This window comes from Podarcis vaucheri, assembly GCF_965113315.1.
Source record: "Podarcis vaucheri genome assembly, chromosome: 5".
NCBI classification, from domain to species: domain Eukaryota; kingdom Metazoa; phylum Chordata; class Lepidosauria; order Squamata; family Lacertidae; genus Podarcis; species Podarcis vaucheri.
In genome coordinates, this window is record NC_138763.1 from 72167521 (window position 1) to 72179614 (window position 12094).

Genomic DNA, 12094 nt, shown 5'->3' on the forward strand with positions numbered 1-12094 from the left:
GAGTTTTTTATTTTGGGGGGCAGCAGTAGGAAGAGCATCCTAATCTCTTGAGCACACTCAAGCACAGGAAACAGTCAACACTCAGACAGAAGGGCCAAAGGTGAGGTTTACATAGAGAAGACAGGAAATTAACTGTGGCAGTTATCTCACCGGTCCACATTTTGCCACATCATAATCCATTGTAATGTTCGATGCACCTTTCCACCTGGGGGATTACACGCAAGCTCTATTTAAAGCAGGATTAACAAAATGAGACAGTCACTTTAAAATGCTGTTTGAAAAGCAGTACCATGCCAAACCCCCATCACATAAGCATCCTTACCACCCAAAATGACAAGAGAAAGAAATAGGAACGTGCAGGTATGTATGTGTGTGTCACCGCAAATTCATTTAAATTAAGATTTTAACATTAAAAATATGTGAAGGGTCGGGTAAATGAACTGATGGCAAAATTGAGGCCAGTGGCCAAAGAAATGAGGGCAAGGCTCTTCCTTCCACCCCTTGGATTGATTCCCCCCCCCAATATAAAGCTGTGCACCTTAAGTAAATAGAATATGTTTTGCCCTGGATTCCAGCGGTGCAGTTAGATAATTGCAGATTGAACTTAATCATCTTATGACGTGTGTGTGTGTGTGTGTGTGTGTGTGTGTGTGTGTGTGTACTTTAGATAGTAATATGAAGGGCCATCGCTCAAGTGGTAGAGCATCTGCTTTGTAGGTTCAATACCCAGGATCTCCATTGTCGGAAACCCTGGAGAGCTTCTGCTAGTGAGTGAAACAAGCTGGCTTCAGAAACAATGGTTTGAAGTTGTTTTATTTAGAAACTGGGTTCACATGCCAGAGGGATGTGCCAGGTTGCATGCAAAGTAAAACTAAGCTCTGATAAAGCCTCCCCCCTGGCAAAGTGGGAAGAGGAAGGGTGTGTGTGTGTGTGTGTGTGTGTGTGGGAGAGAGAGAGAGAGAGAGAGAGAGAGAGAGAGAGAGAGAGAGAGAGAACACCAAAGACTGACAGCAGTTTTGTTCTATCTGTGTGCATAGCACTAAACCAGAGTGAGGAGCCTTTTCCTTAAGACTCATGGGAAAAGTCTTCTGAGCTGATGGAGGATGGAGCTAGAACCAAAAGTGAAAGGGTTTTGCATCATTTCAAGAGCTCTCTCACTCCTTCTCTGTCCCTTCACCGCTCTCTGTGCCACCCAGTGCCTCTTTCCATTCTGCGTGAGCATCCGTGACCTTAGTACATCACAGTCTAGGTGGGTATATCAACATCAATATCATGTTTTGTCTACATTATGAATCGACCAATTAGACTATCAGCCCTACTGGTAACAGTTGTGATCTTTGTGAAGAATTATTACAATTGCCACCACCACCCATATATAAGGCGCTTTACAGAGAAAGTGAAGGCTTCTCCCTGCCCTAAGGGGCTCACAATCTAGAAAACAACATATTGAGCCAACTACTAAATAGCACCAATTGACTCTTTCCTGCTAAGTTCTTCTCATCTTGTTAATATTATCCCATTTGTTCTGTTAATTAAGGCAGACTGGTTTCTATATTTATTACCTCTAGGTGGCAGCAGGGATCAAACCAAGGTACACTGTTTTCCCCTGCTGGTAAAATTACCCTGTTCAAATTCAGCGATGGAGATTTGGCAGCAATTTGCAGAGCTGCTTGTAGAAAAGGTCTGTGGCGGATGTATGGACTGCATCCATAGAATCGGATTGCTCCCAGCCGTTGTTTTTATTGCACATAGTGGTACCTTTCTCATCACTCAGCTTACATGGGCATCCAGCAGGAATGAAACAATTTCAGACATTTTGCTTCTAACTAACAGAGCCCGCCATATTGCAATGACAAGATGGCGTGTTAGATTCATTTTGTTATCCAGACTTGCCACTCAAAAGCATGGCTGCAAATGGATTCATGTATTGCAGATGGGTTCCAAGACTGTATGGATTCCGAGAGCTGTTTTACACATTACATTTTCCTATTTGCAGATAATCCTTGAGTAAGTGGTGGGAGAGAGAAAAGAAACTCTTCAGACACCTGTCATGCTCGGATGCTTGAGCATTGACTTTGTCAATGGGTGGTTTGACTCAGGGAATAAATGAGGAAAGTTAAAAAAGTGTACTGGAGAATCTCCAAACTCCGGGTTCTGGTTTCTTCCTCAACCTCTATACAGTGTGTGGAAACTGACTACGTCAGTTCCTGAGCAGCCTCCATTCTTACTGGTTTTATTTCTCAGCGAAACTTTAAAAGAGAGAGGGGGAAATATGCACTTGACTGAAAGGAGCACTTCTGGATTTGGATGAAGAAAAGGGAGACAAAGGGCATGAAGCCGTCAAGTGATTCTAATTGTGAAATGAAATTCAAATCTGTGAAAAAATGCATGGGATTGGGCCACACGTCTGCACACTTAACAGGAAAATCCTATAAATGCCTTTTCAGAAATAAGCCTTTAGCTGAATGGTCTTACTGCTCTGCAATTGTGAACTTAATTTCCTTCTGATTAAACATGCATAGTATTGCGTGGCACAACAAAGAGAAACACAGGTAAAGGTAAAAAAGCAACAACATTTAACTATCACCCACAGTTTAGTCTTCACCAAGCGTGAAAAAAGTAAACAGAGTGAACAAATCTGAGTGAAAAATTCACACTGAATAATTTACCCATCTATTTATGAATTAATTGGTTGCAAGATACCTTGTGATTTATTTATTTTTTGCAGTTTAATTTTACATCACAACGATCAGTGATATGAATCCCTCTGCATATCCTGCCAAGCAGTGACTTATTTGACTGTTGCTATTGTGATCCGCAGGATAATTTTAGAACCCCATTTATCCCATTGGCTTCATTCATCAGATTAGCACACTCAGATACATGCCTACTGGTATAATATCTGAGGGCGAATGATACATGGATGCCTATATCAGGGATTCTTGGCAGAGTGTCTAATGTGCTAGGCAAATTTTGCTCCATTCTTCACCTTCTCATTTACAATTCATAGGAAGCTGCCCTATACAGAGTCAGACCATTGGCCAATTTAGTATTTCCTATATCGACTGGCAGTGGCCCCCACAGGATTTCAGGTGGTGTTTTCTCCCAGGCCTATCTGCAGATGTTAGGGATACAGTGGTACCTTAGGTTAAGTACTTAATTCGTTCTGGAGGTCTGTTCTTAACCTGAAACTGTTCTTAACCTGAAGCACCACTTTAGCTAATGGGGCCTCCTGCTGCCGCCACGCTGCCAGAGCACGATTTCTGTTCTCATCCTGAAGCAAAGTTCTTAACCCGAGGTACTATTTCTGGGTTAGCAGAGTCTGTAACCTGAAGCGTATGTAACCTGAGGTACCACCGTAGAACCTGGGACCTTCTGCAGGCAAACTACCACTGAGCTATGGCTCTTGGCCCTTGAGTGGGAACCACCAGGAACCAAGCAAACCTCTGTGTAGCAATGTCCAGTCATCTAACATGGATGGATCCACTCTAGATTCAGTTTCTTGGTCATGACAGCATGTGACAAAGAGCCCAGGAGCTGGCTTTTATTGAGATATTATCATGTTGATCCTGTGATCAGCAAGGCATGCAGAAATCTTGGATCACCAGATAAGATGGATTTTCAGCACAATCCTAACCATGCAGACATAGAGATAAGCCCTAATGAATTCAGCAGCGCTTAACATCCGAGTAGGCATGGTTGGGAGTGCACTGTTACTATTGAACAATGTGGTGCAGGCTGGCCAAGAAAGAATGGTCCGTCTCGTAGACTTGAATGTAAACAAGGGTCTCTAGGATGACACTTACCCTGTGCCATGATATCTGTTGCCTTCTGGCATTGCAAGAGATTGGGGGGGGGGGAAAGAAAACCCAGGTTCCCTATTCCCACCCATCCTTTTTTTTGCTAGTGTTATATAATCATTTGAACAAAATCACCCTTGCATGAAAGCTGGAAGAACCTGTCTATTTGGGGCCTGCAGAACAGACTTTTGACATACTCCAGACATCCAGCCAAATAGATGTTTAGGAGGGATTTAGTCCAGAGGCATCAGCCTCAAGCTCACGTTCAAAGTTGTGTGAGCTGCATAGTGTGTATATCTGTTCTCAGTTACGCCGGAGTGAACTTGGCTGGCAGAGTGCCACTGCCTTCAGTAATCTCCCCCGTCTCTGAAGCTTTAGATCAGAACACATGCCTTGTCCTCCAACGAATAGCATGTCTTCAATTACCTCTCAGGGCTTTGATGCACCTTGGCCTTGGCATTGCTTTGAAGCATTTTCCTCCTCTCACTGCTCAGGCGTAGCTCCCATTAGTGTTTCCAGGGAGCAGTAAAACTGTAGTGCTTGCAAGAAAATTGCTGGTTTGAAGAATTAAATGAAAGAAGACCACATCTTTGCTTTACTTTTCCTAGCAAGGAGATTCATGAGGCAGACAGGTGAGTAGATGGAAACTCGCAGTCTTTTTATCACATTGATGGCTTGAATGGATTTTGTTTCTTGGAGTATCTTTTAAGACTTTAATTAAATCAGGAGACGCGCTCTCCTCCAACCCGCCGCCCGCTGCTTATCTGCCTCTTAAGGCCTTGATTCATTACGCCGTATTATTTTTCTCTCTCTCCATCCCAGAGTAATCTTTAAAGACCGCAAATGGAAAGACTAAACTTTCAAGGAATAAGCTAAGAAATAAACATAGGCATTGTTGTTTTCGTGCAGATGTCTGCAGGCTCGTGTTGGATGATCCCCCAAACAAGATGTTGCTCAGTGTGAGCCATTGCTGCTTCCGCTCCTTTTCCAAAGCACCCTTTCTAAGAGCACCTCTGACAGTTTTGGTTCTCTGCCACAATCTGGACCACATTCTGCTTTGTAATAAAATCTGACAATGGGAGGGGGAAGGGCTGCTTTAGGTCGTCCTTAGACACTGCAGTTGCTTGAGAGGCAGGAGAAGATATTTTTCTCTGCAAAGTGGCAGAGAACGTGCCATGTAATACTTGTTTTCTGTTCATAATAAATACAAACTTTGGAATTCCCTGCCTATTTACACCATGCAGGTGCCTTCACTGTACAGTGGTACCTCGGGTTACAGACGCTTCAGGTTACAGACTCTGCTAATCCAGAAATCATACCTCGGGTTAAGAACTTTGCTTCAGGATGAGAACAGAAATCGCACGGTGGCAGCAGTGGGAGGCCCCATTAGCTAAAGTGGTACCTCAGGTTAAGAACAGTTTCAGGTTAAGAACGGACCTCCAGAACGAATTAAGTTCTTAACCCAAGGTACCACTGTATTTCCCTCCTGGCACTTGCTAAAAAGCATCTTTGTTTAGGCAAGCCTATCTAGATGCATAAAATCTTGAGATGTGTTGTCATCTGGTTTTTAGCTTATTGTTGATTTTAATTTTTTTAAAAAAGTTTTAAATAGTTACTTTTAGCTATTATGACTGATAATTTTATTGTTTTATTCTTTTTGCAAACTTCTTCGAGGTTTACAATCAAGTGGTATATAAATCTTGTGAAATAGATAGATGATAGATAGATAGATAGATAGATAGATAAATAGGGGGGAGTTTGCTCTGAAATCCAAGTTGGCTCTGGAGTCTGCATGAATCTGTTTATGTATTACATCAACTCCTGAGTTCCACATGTGGCCACAGAGGCATAATATCAGAGATCTTCAGTTTGTAGCTCGTTGCATGCCTCATGGGATATTGCACTGTGGCTCTGCTCCCTTTAATTGCTTCAGGGGAAATTGGCCAAAAACCACCGAGTCCCAACTTGGGTTAAAATAGTTTGTTTAAATACATAGCCAAAATGGCAGTCCACAGAATAAAGTGTTTTGGTGGCTTGAAGCGCTGAAGGCAATGTTAAACGATAATATGATGGTCTGTTGCTGGTTGCCTTCCTGTGCACACGTCCCAGCTTGTCCATATCCTTCTTAAAATTTGGTGCCCTGAACCAGACACAGTGGTCCAGTTGTGGTCTGGCCAAGGCAGAATAAAGTGGTACTATTAATTCCCTGGATCTGGACACTATGATTTCTGTTGATGCAGCCTAGAATTACATTAGTTTCCCTTCTAACTCTGAGTCCTGGACCTCATTTCCTTGAAGAAGGGGGAGCTGACCTCAGGGCATCTTGTCCATGCCCCCTGCTGCCAAAATAATAATAATCAGGATCTGAGAGTGTGCCTGTATGTACTCCCCCTAAATCTCCCCATCCCTTTGCTCATTCCTTCTGTCTCTTCTCACAGCATTCAGCCCATTGCTCCATGTACTTAAACTCCTTCTCCAGTTCGGCACTCATTTATTTATAGGCAGTATATTTGCGATCTATAAAGTGTAAGTACATCCCTAACCCATCCAATCATGCTTCATCACTGCAAAGAAGTCTCTGGTTGGTGCATTGCTGACCCTTGAGAAGTGCCACTCAACTCGAATTCCTTGTTTCTCTGCCTCCCCCCCCAACCCCCTGGTAAGATGCTACCTAATAAATTTCTTGCAGTGGAAAGGAAGAAGTATCTAATCTTTCTGCTCACTAGATTTAGTTACACCATTAGCTGGATCTTTCTCATAAAACTAATTTTTTTAATTTGTAAATGTATCTGAGTGGTTTTTATAGAAGACTGTCAGGAAATGATAAAATGCCATCAACAGATTTATATAAAAGGGATTTAGTGCTGGCTATCCTCCCTCTCCTTTCTGCAATCCCTGCCATTGTGAGCTGGAGCTGTTCGTAGCTAAAACATGTCCAGAGAGCAAGAGTTCCAGGGCCAGCACTCAGGCCTTTAATTTTACTTTTACAAGACAGGTTTACAATGTCAAGAAGGATGGGAGAGCTGGAAGCACTGTCTGCTTCGCTCTGGTCCATGTTCTGCTTCGGATCACACCCAAACAACAAGAGGCAGAAAAACAAGATGAAGGTCCTTTTCGAAAAGCTTCAGGAAACAAACCCATCTTTTAAATTCAGGAGTGGCAGGGAACAAGTGGCCCAGCTGTTCTGTGCTAGCATCATGCAACGTGATCTGGGATAATGAGAGAAGTTTGGTAGAAAATTCTCGAAGATACAGCAGGCTTGGCAGTTGTATGTTTATTAACAAAAAGGGTTTTCTATGTAAGATAAAACAAAAGCCAAGAAGTCTTTGAGATGGTACTGTAGCATCTTCCTCCCTCAAAATCAGCATTCATTTAAGCAGCACAGGACACTTCCCTTGCATAATTTCCCACTGTCTAAAAAAGTTAACCATTGTGCACCAAAAAAGCGCCAATGAACAGAGGCTTCTTTCCAAATTCTCCATGTATATCCATCTAATAAGTATTGTTTCCATCCTCAGTGTGTCACATCCTGGTGTTGGAAGCTGAACTAGTTGTGCCTTATGTCGTGATTTCCTTGCCAGCTTTGCCAGCGTGAATGTCTCAGTGTTATCAGCCTGTCTCAGTAGAAACTGCCTTTGATTATGGATGGTGCTTTTAAATAACTGGCCTTCTCTTTAGTAAAGAAAACAAGCAGCTATCAGGAAAGGAGAATCTGATCACTGCAGAGGTCATATGCACCCTGCGTGCCCATGAGTGTTGCTATTTAAACTTGGGCATTTTTATAGTGAAGTTCAAAAAGTAAGTGTGAGTTGGACTGCAAGTGCAGGCCTCAGGTTCCATACTTTCAACAGGATTATTAATTGCATATCATTGCATATCATAACATTTGCCTTCCATGTAATAGCATCCCTTGGCTAACACTGACCCCAGGAGAAACATTTGTTTCTTTCTCCACAAAACATTTTCTTCTCCAAACCCTTCATTTCAATGTATTTTGTCACTGGGGGACACTTCCTGTTTCAATTTTCCTGATGCAGAAAGTAAATTACACCCGAAACCTGCAGGGGTGATAATTATCTGTAGATTGCTAGGAGGCAGCACAGGAACCATGCATACTTGCAGCAAATCACACATGTATAGGTTAGTCACACGTGATGGTCGCCGGGCCACCTTCACAGATTTACCTTCCTGTGGCAAAACTCCCAACTCACGATCCAGCCTTGATTGCTCTGCATTTCATGGCCTCTTTGTGGGCACACACAGACCACTTTAATTGTGGGAATTGGGATCTATTTTAATGCTTCCAATTTCCACCACCGAGATATGTGGGCTACTCCAGCTTCCACTGATCCCTGCGCCTCAAAGGGTCTGTCATGGGCTGGGTAAGTCTCTACAGCTGGCTTCCCATGCTTACTACAGAGTGTCCTAGAGGGACAGTACGCTGTGAACACCTGACATGCTGTCCATAGACGAGGGTGGAAATAATGTTCTCTGTTGCCTGGTGGGCAGGAGTTGATCCAGTGGGCTTAAGTTATAGGGAGGTAGAGTCTGGCTGAATATTAGGAGGGACTTCTCAATGGTAAGAGAAATTCAACAGTGGAAGTGATGCCCTAGAGGGCTGGTGTGGTCTCCTTCACTGGAGGTCTTCAGGCAAAGGCTGGACAAATTATAATGGAGATACTCCAGCTCTTATCCTGTTCTGCGGGGCTCCCAGGAGAAGGCAACACACAGAATCAGCTAAGGATCTTTAAGCAGATCAGGACCCTGGACAGCTCCTAGTGGCCCCTGCCCACTAAAGTTTGGAAGATGCTGTCTCACCCAGGATAAGAATGTGTGTGGCCTTGGGTACTATGGCTATACACCTTGACTTCAGGTGGGATGGGATGTCATTTGCTGCTCCACCTCAAGAAGCAAAACATCTTGGGTTGGCCCTGAATTTTGCCCTCATTTTGGTCATGACTTGAGCCCAGGATGTGCTGTAGGTTTCTCTGGAATATCCTTGAAGTTTGACACTCTCACAAATGCAGCCTGGAAAGCTTTCTGATAATCAGGGGTGGGAAGGGAGAAAGTCAAGAGGACATCATTTGTAAAAGGGCTCTGGATGAGAAATGAATATCCTATCTCCTGACTTGCTATCTCCTTGGGCTTGTTCAGATTGCTCCCTTGCATTGTGTCTCCCAGTCAACTAGCCGGAATCTCTGCTATTATCTCCAGTCTTCACCATTTGTATAACTGACACTGTTTCCCTATCCCTCCCCACTCATCTGGAATGAGGACACTAAAGCCCTCAGATCCAATTTATTGACAAGAAATCCCTGTATTGTCTGTGGCTGGGAGCTAGTGGAAACACATTCCTGCTAGTTAAGAGGACTTTTGCAGCTTCAGAGTCTGGGGAGAGAAGTTGCCAGTTATTACCTGTTGTCTTAAAAGATGGGCTCCCATTTGGCTAGGTTCCTGAAATATCACTGTTTGTAAGAAAGAGTAAGAAGAAGTGGACCCTGCAACAGAACAAGAGGGCTCCTGTTCAGATTTCCAGAACTATTGAGTATCTTCATGTCTACTGCAGCAGGCAATTTTTGTTTCTTGCTAATGAGATCTTGACATTCCTCCCCCTTGGGGAAAAAATAATCTGCTTACGAAAAAAAGTGCTACTAAGGAAAAAATACCCACATCTTCACACAGCATCAGCACCAGATGTGGGAAACCTTAGGCGATCCAGATGTCACTAAACTACAGTTCCCATCAGCCTCAGCAGGCAAGGGCCAATCAGCAGGGATGGTGGATGTTTCAGGCTAGCAACATCTGGAGGAACGAAGGTTCCTCACATCAAATCTACGCAAACTGGAGGAAAGCTATTTTTTAAAATAGATATTATTTTTACAGCAGCTGAGCAACCATTTCCCCTCCCCTATTCACAATGCTTTATTTGCCACTATTGAAACCATCAGTTAGACAGGCTGTTGTTCATAGCTCCTCCAGGCAACTAACCTATGCACACTTTCGAGGTTTTTAAAGACTTGCAGATGCCAGTCTCAGAAGCAACACCTGTTGAACCCAGCCAGGTGGTCCACCTGGGGTGGGGGAAGCTGGCTCCTTTCTTGCGTGAGCAACATTTTTCTGGGTCCAAAGAGTTAGCGGTGACCTACATACATGCCCAATTATAAAGCACACATCGCTTCACAAGCTAGAAACCGGTGGATTGGGCTTGGAGTGGTAATATGCCAAGATGAAAAATGGCCAACAGAGCATTTTTTCGAGAGAATGTCAGACCCTGGAGAGTTCAACTGATGTGGGAGTACTACTAGGGAGTTCACAGGAGAAATGCTGTCATATTAAGCCAAGTGCCTATTTATTCGCCATCAAAGTGAAGGATGTGGCTGGTTTGGTGGTAAAGCAAAAGCAACCTGCCCTATATATTGAAAGGGCCCAATATTAAGAAATAGGAAAGTGTGAGAGTGGCTCTATGGGGTTTCAAAGCTATTTTACTCTCCTTGTCTAGCAGGGAATTGAAATTACTGTAAAAGATTCATTGGATGCAGATGTTTCACCTTTAACATCTGCCCTCTGACACTTCCATTTCTCATTGATAGACAATGCTCCAGAGAGTGTTTCTGTTGAAATATTTGGTCAATTAGCCTAGGATAACTATATCTATCAATCTACCACACAGAGTTCTAAAAAAAATTCTGGAAGGAGAAAAAGCGATGAGATATTTTTGGGCAATGTGGGTTGTATTCAACAAAACCATCCCATTTGCACAAGGATTTTTGCTTGTGCAACAGAACTTCTTCTCCCCTGTACTTTCCCTGTGTGAACCCCAAATCTATTCTGGGGGTTCCCCCAACCCTCTGGAACTGGATTTTGGCTGTGTGTGGGGTGCATGGGGATCGGAGATGGAGATGAAGTTTTGTTGCATAAGTGGAGTTCCTTGAGCAAACAGGACAGTTTCACTGGATGCAACCAGTCCTTAGTTTGATTTATGAAATGTCATTGGCCTCACCTGTTTTGCATAGGTCTTCTCCCATTGTACCAGCCACTAGGCTATCCAAGATCAAATTCAGAAGTCTTCATAATTCCATAGTTTAACTAAGCACTGACTGAATGAGTGCTTTCTTTTGTCTGCCCCATATCCGTCTGTGCCTCCCTCCTAGCTCTTTGCACATCTGGACAGAAGCAGGAGCATCCATGGGCCTAGCTCTACCACTGAACCAAGGCCAATGGGATTTATTGGTCGAACTCATGTCAACAGAGCTGCTGTAATTCTGAGACTCTGGCAAATAGCACAATTGTTTATTTATTTTAAAAAAATGTCAATTGATCTGCTTTAGAGTTTTACAAACAGAGGAGTGTTGGGCAGCAGCTGTTGCTGCCACCACTGTAGGGTTAGTCTAAAACAGGATCAAATATGTTTCCTGCCATAGCTGCCGCTCACATGCCATTCGTCTTCCTAAACCATAAACCTTCTATTATAGAGAATGAGTGAAGAAAGATGTAACACCAAAGGGAAATCAGAGCAGGTCCCCTCTACCTTCCCAATTCACATGGTAATTGTGGATCCCATCAAGCTGAAATCTGGGTCAGTTACATCACACTTCAGGTGAACTGTCCATCTTTAAACAAAGCATTTAAGTGTCTGACTTATATCTTACTCTTTCAGTGTTTTTAATGGGATGCATTTTCAAAACAGTGGTCAAACTGCTCCAGGTTTTCGAGTGGCGGGTGAAAGGAGGAAAATGGCTTTTGTGATACCAGGGTCGTTGTTGTTTTGCTGCAAATGTGCTGAGCTGGCTTTCGCTATGGTGTGGGAAAAGGCACATTTGGATTGAATGTGGCATGAGCACTTCCCAAAGCCCCAGTTTTGCATGAACGCTAAATTAGAGGGACAAAGGAAGCTGCCTTGGTCCCAGTCAGACCACCAATCTTAGTATCCATTTACTGACTGGCAGCAGGGCTGAGGATCCTTTTTCCACTCGAGTGCCATATTCTCTTCTACGCAACCTCCAGGGGGTCATGTGCCAGTGGTGGGCATGGCCAGAAGCAAAATGGGCGGAGCAACAAATGTTAATTTCCCACCTGGTTCAGTAGGCTTGTTTCCGTACATACTCACATGTCCCCTTTGCCCTCTATCCTGGCAAAAAATAAGCATTGTCAGAATTCAAGGACGCATTGCAGCCAGGCATAAACAATGAAGAAGGATGACGAGCAGAACCAATGAAGTGTGTGGCCTCAGGAGAGTCCTGAGGACTGCATAAAGAGGTCTGAAGGCCCTGAGCTTAGGTTTTCAGACAGGAGGC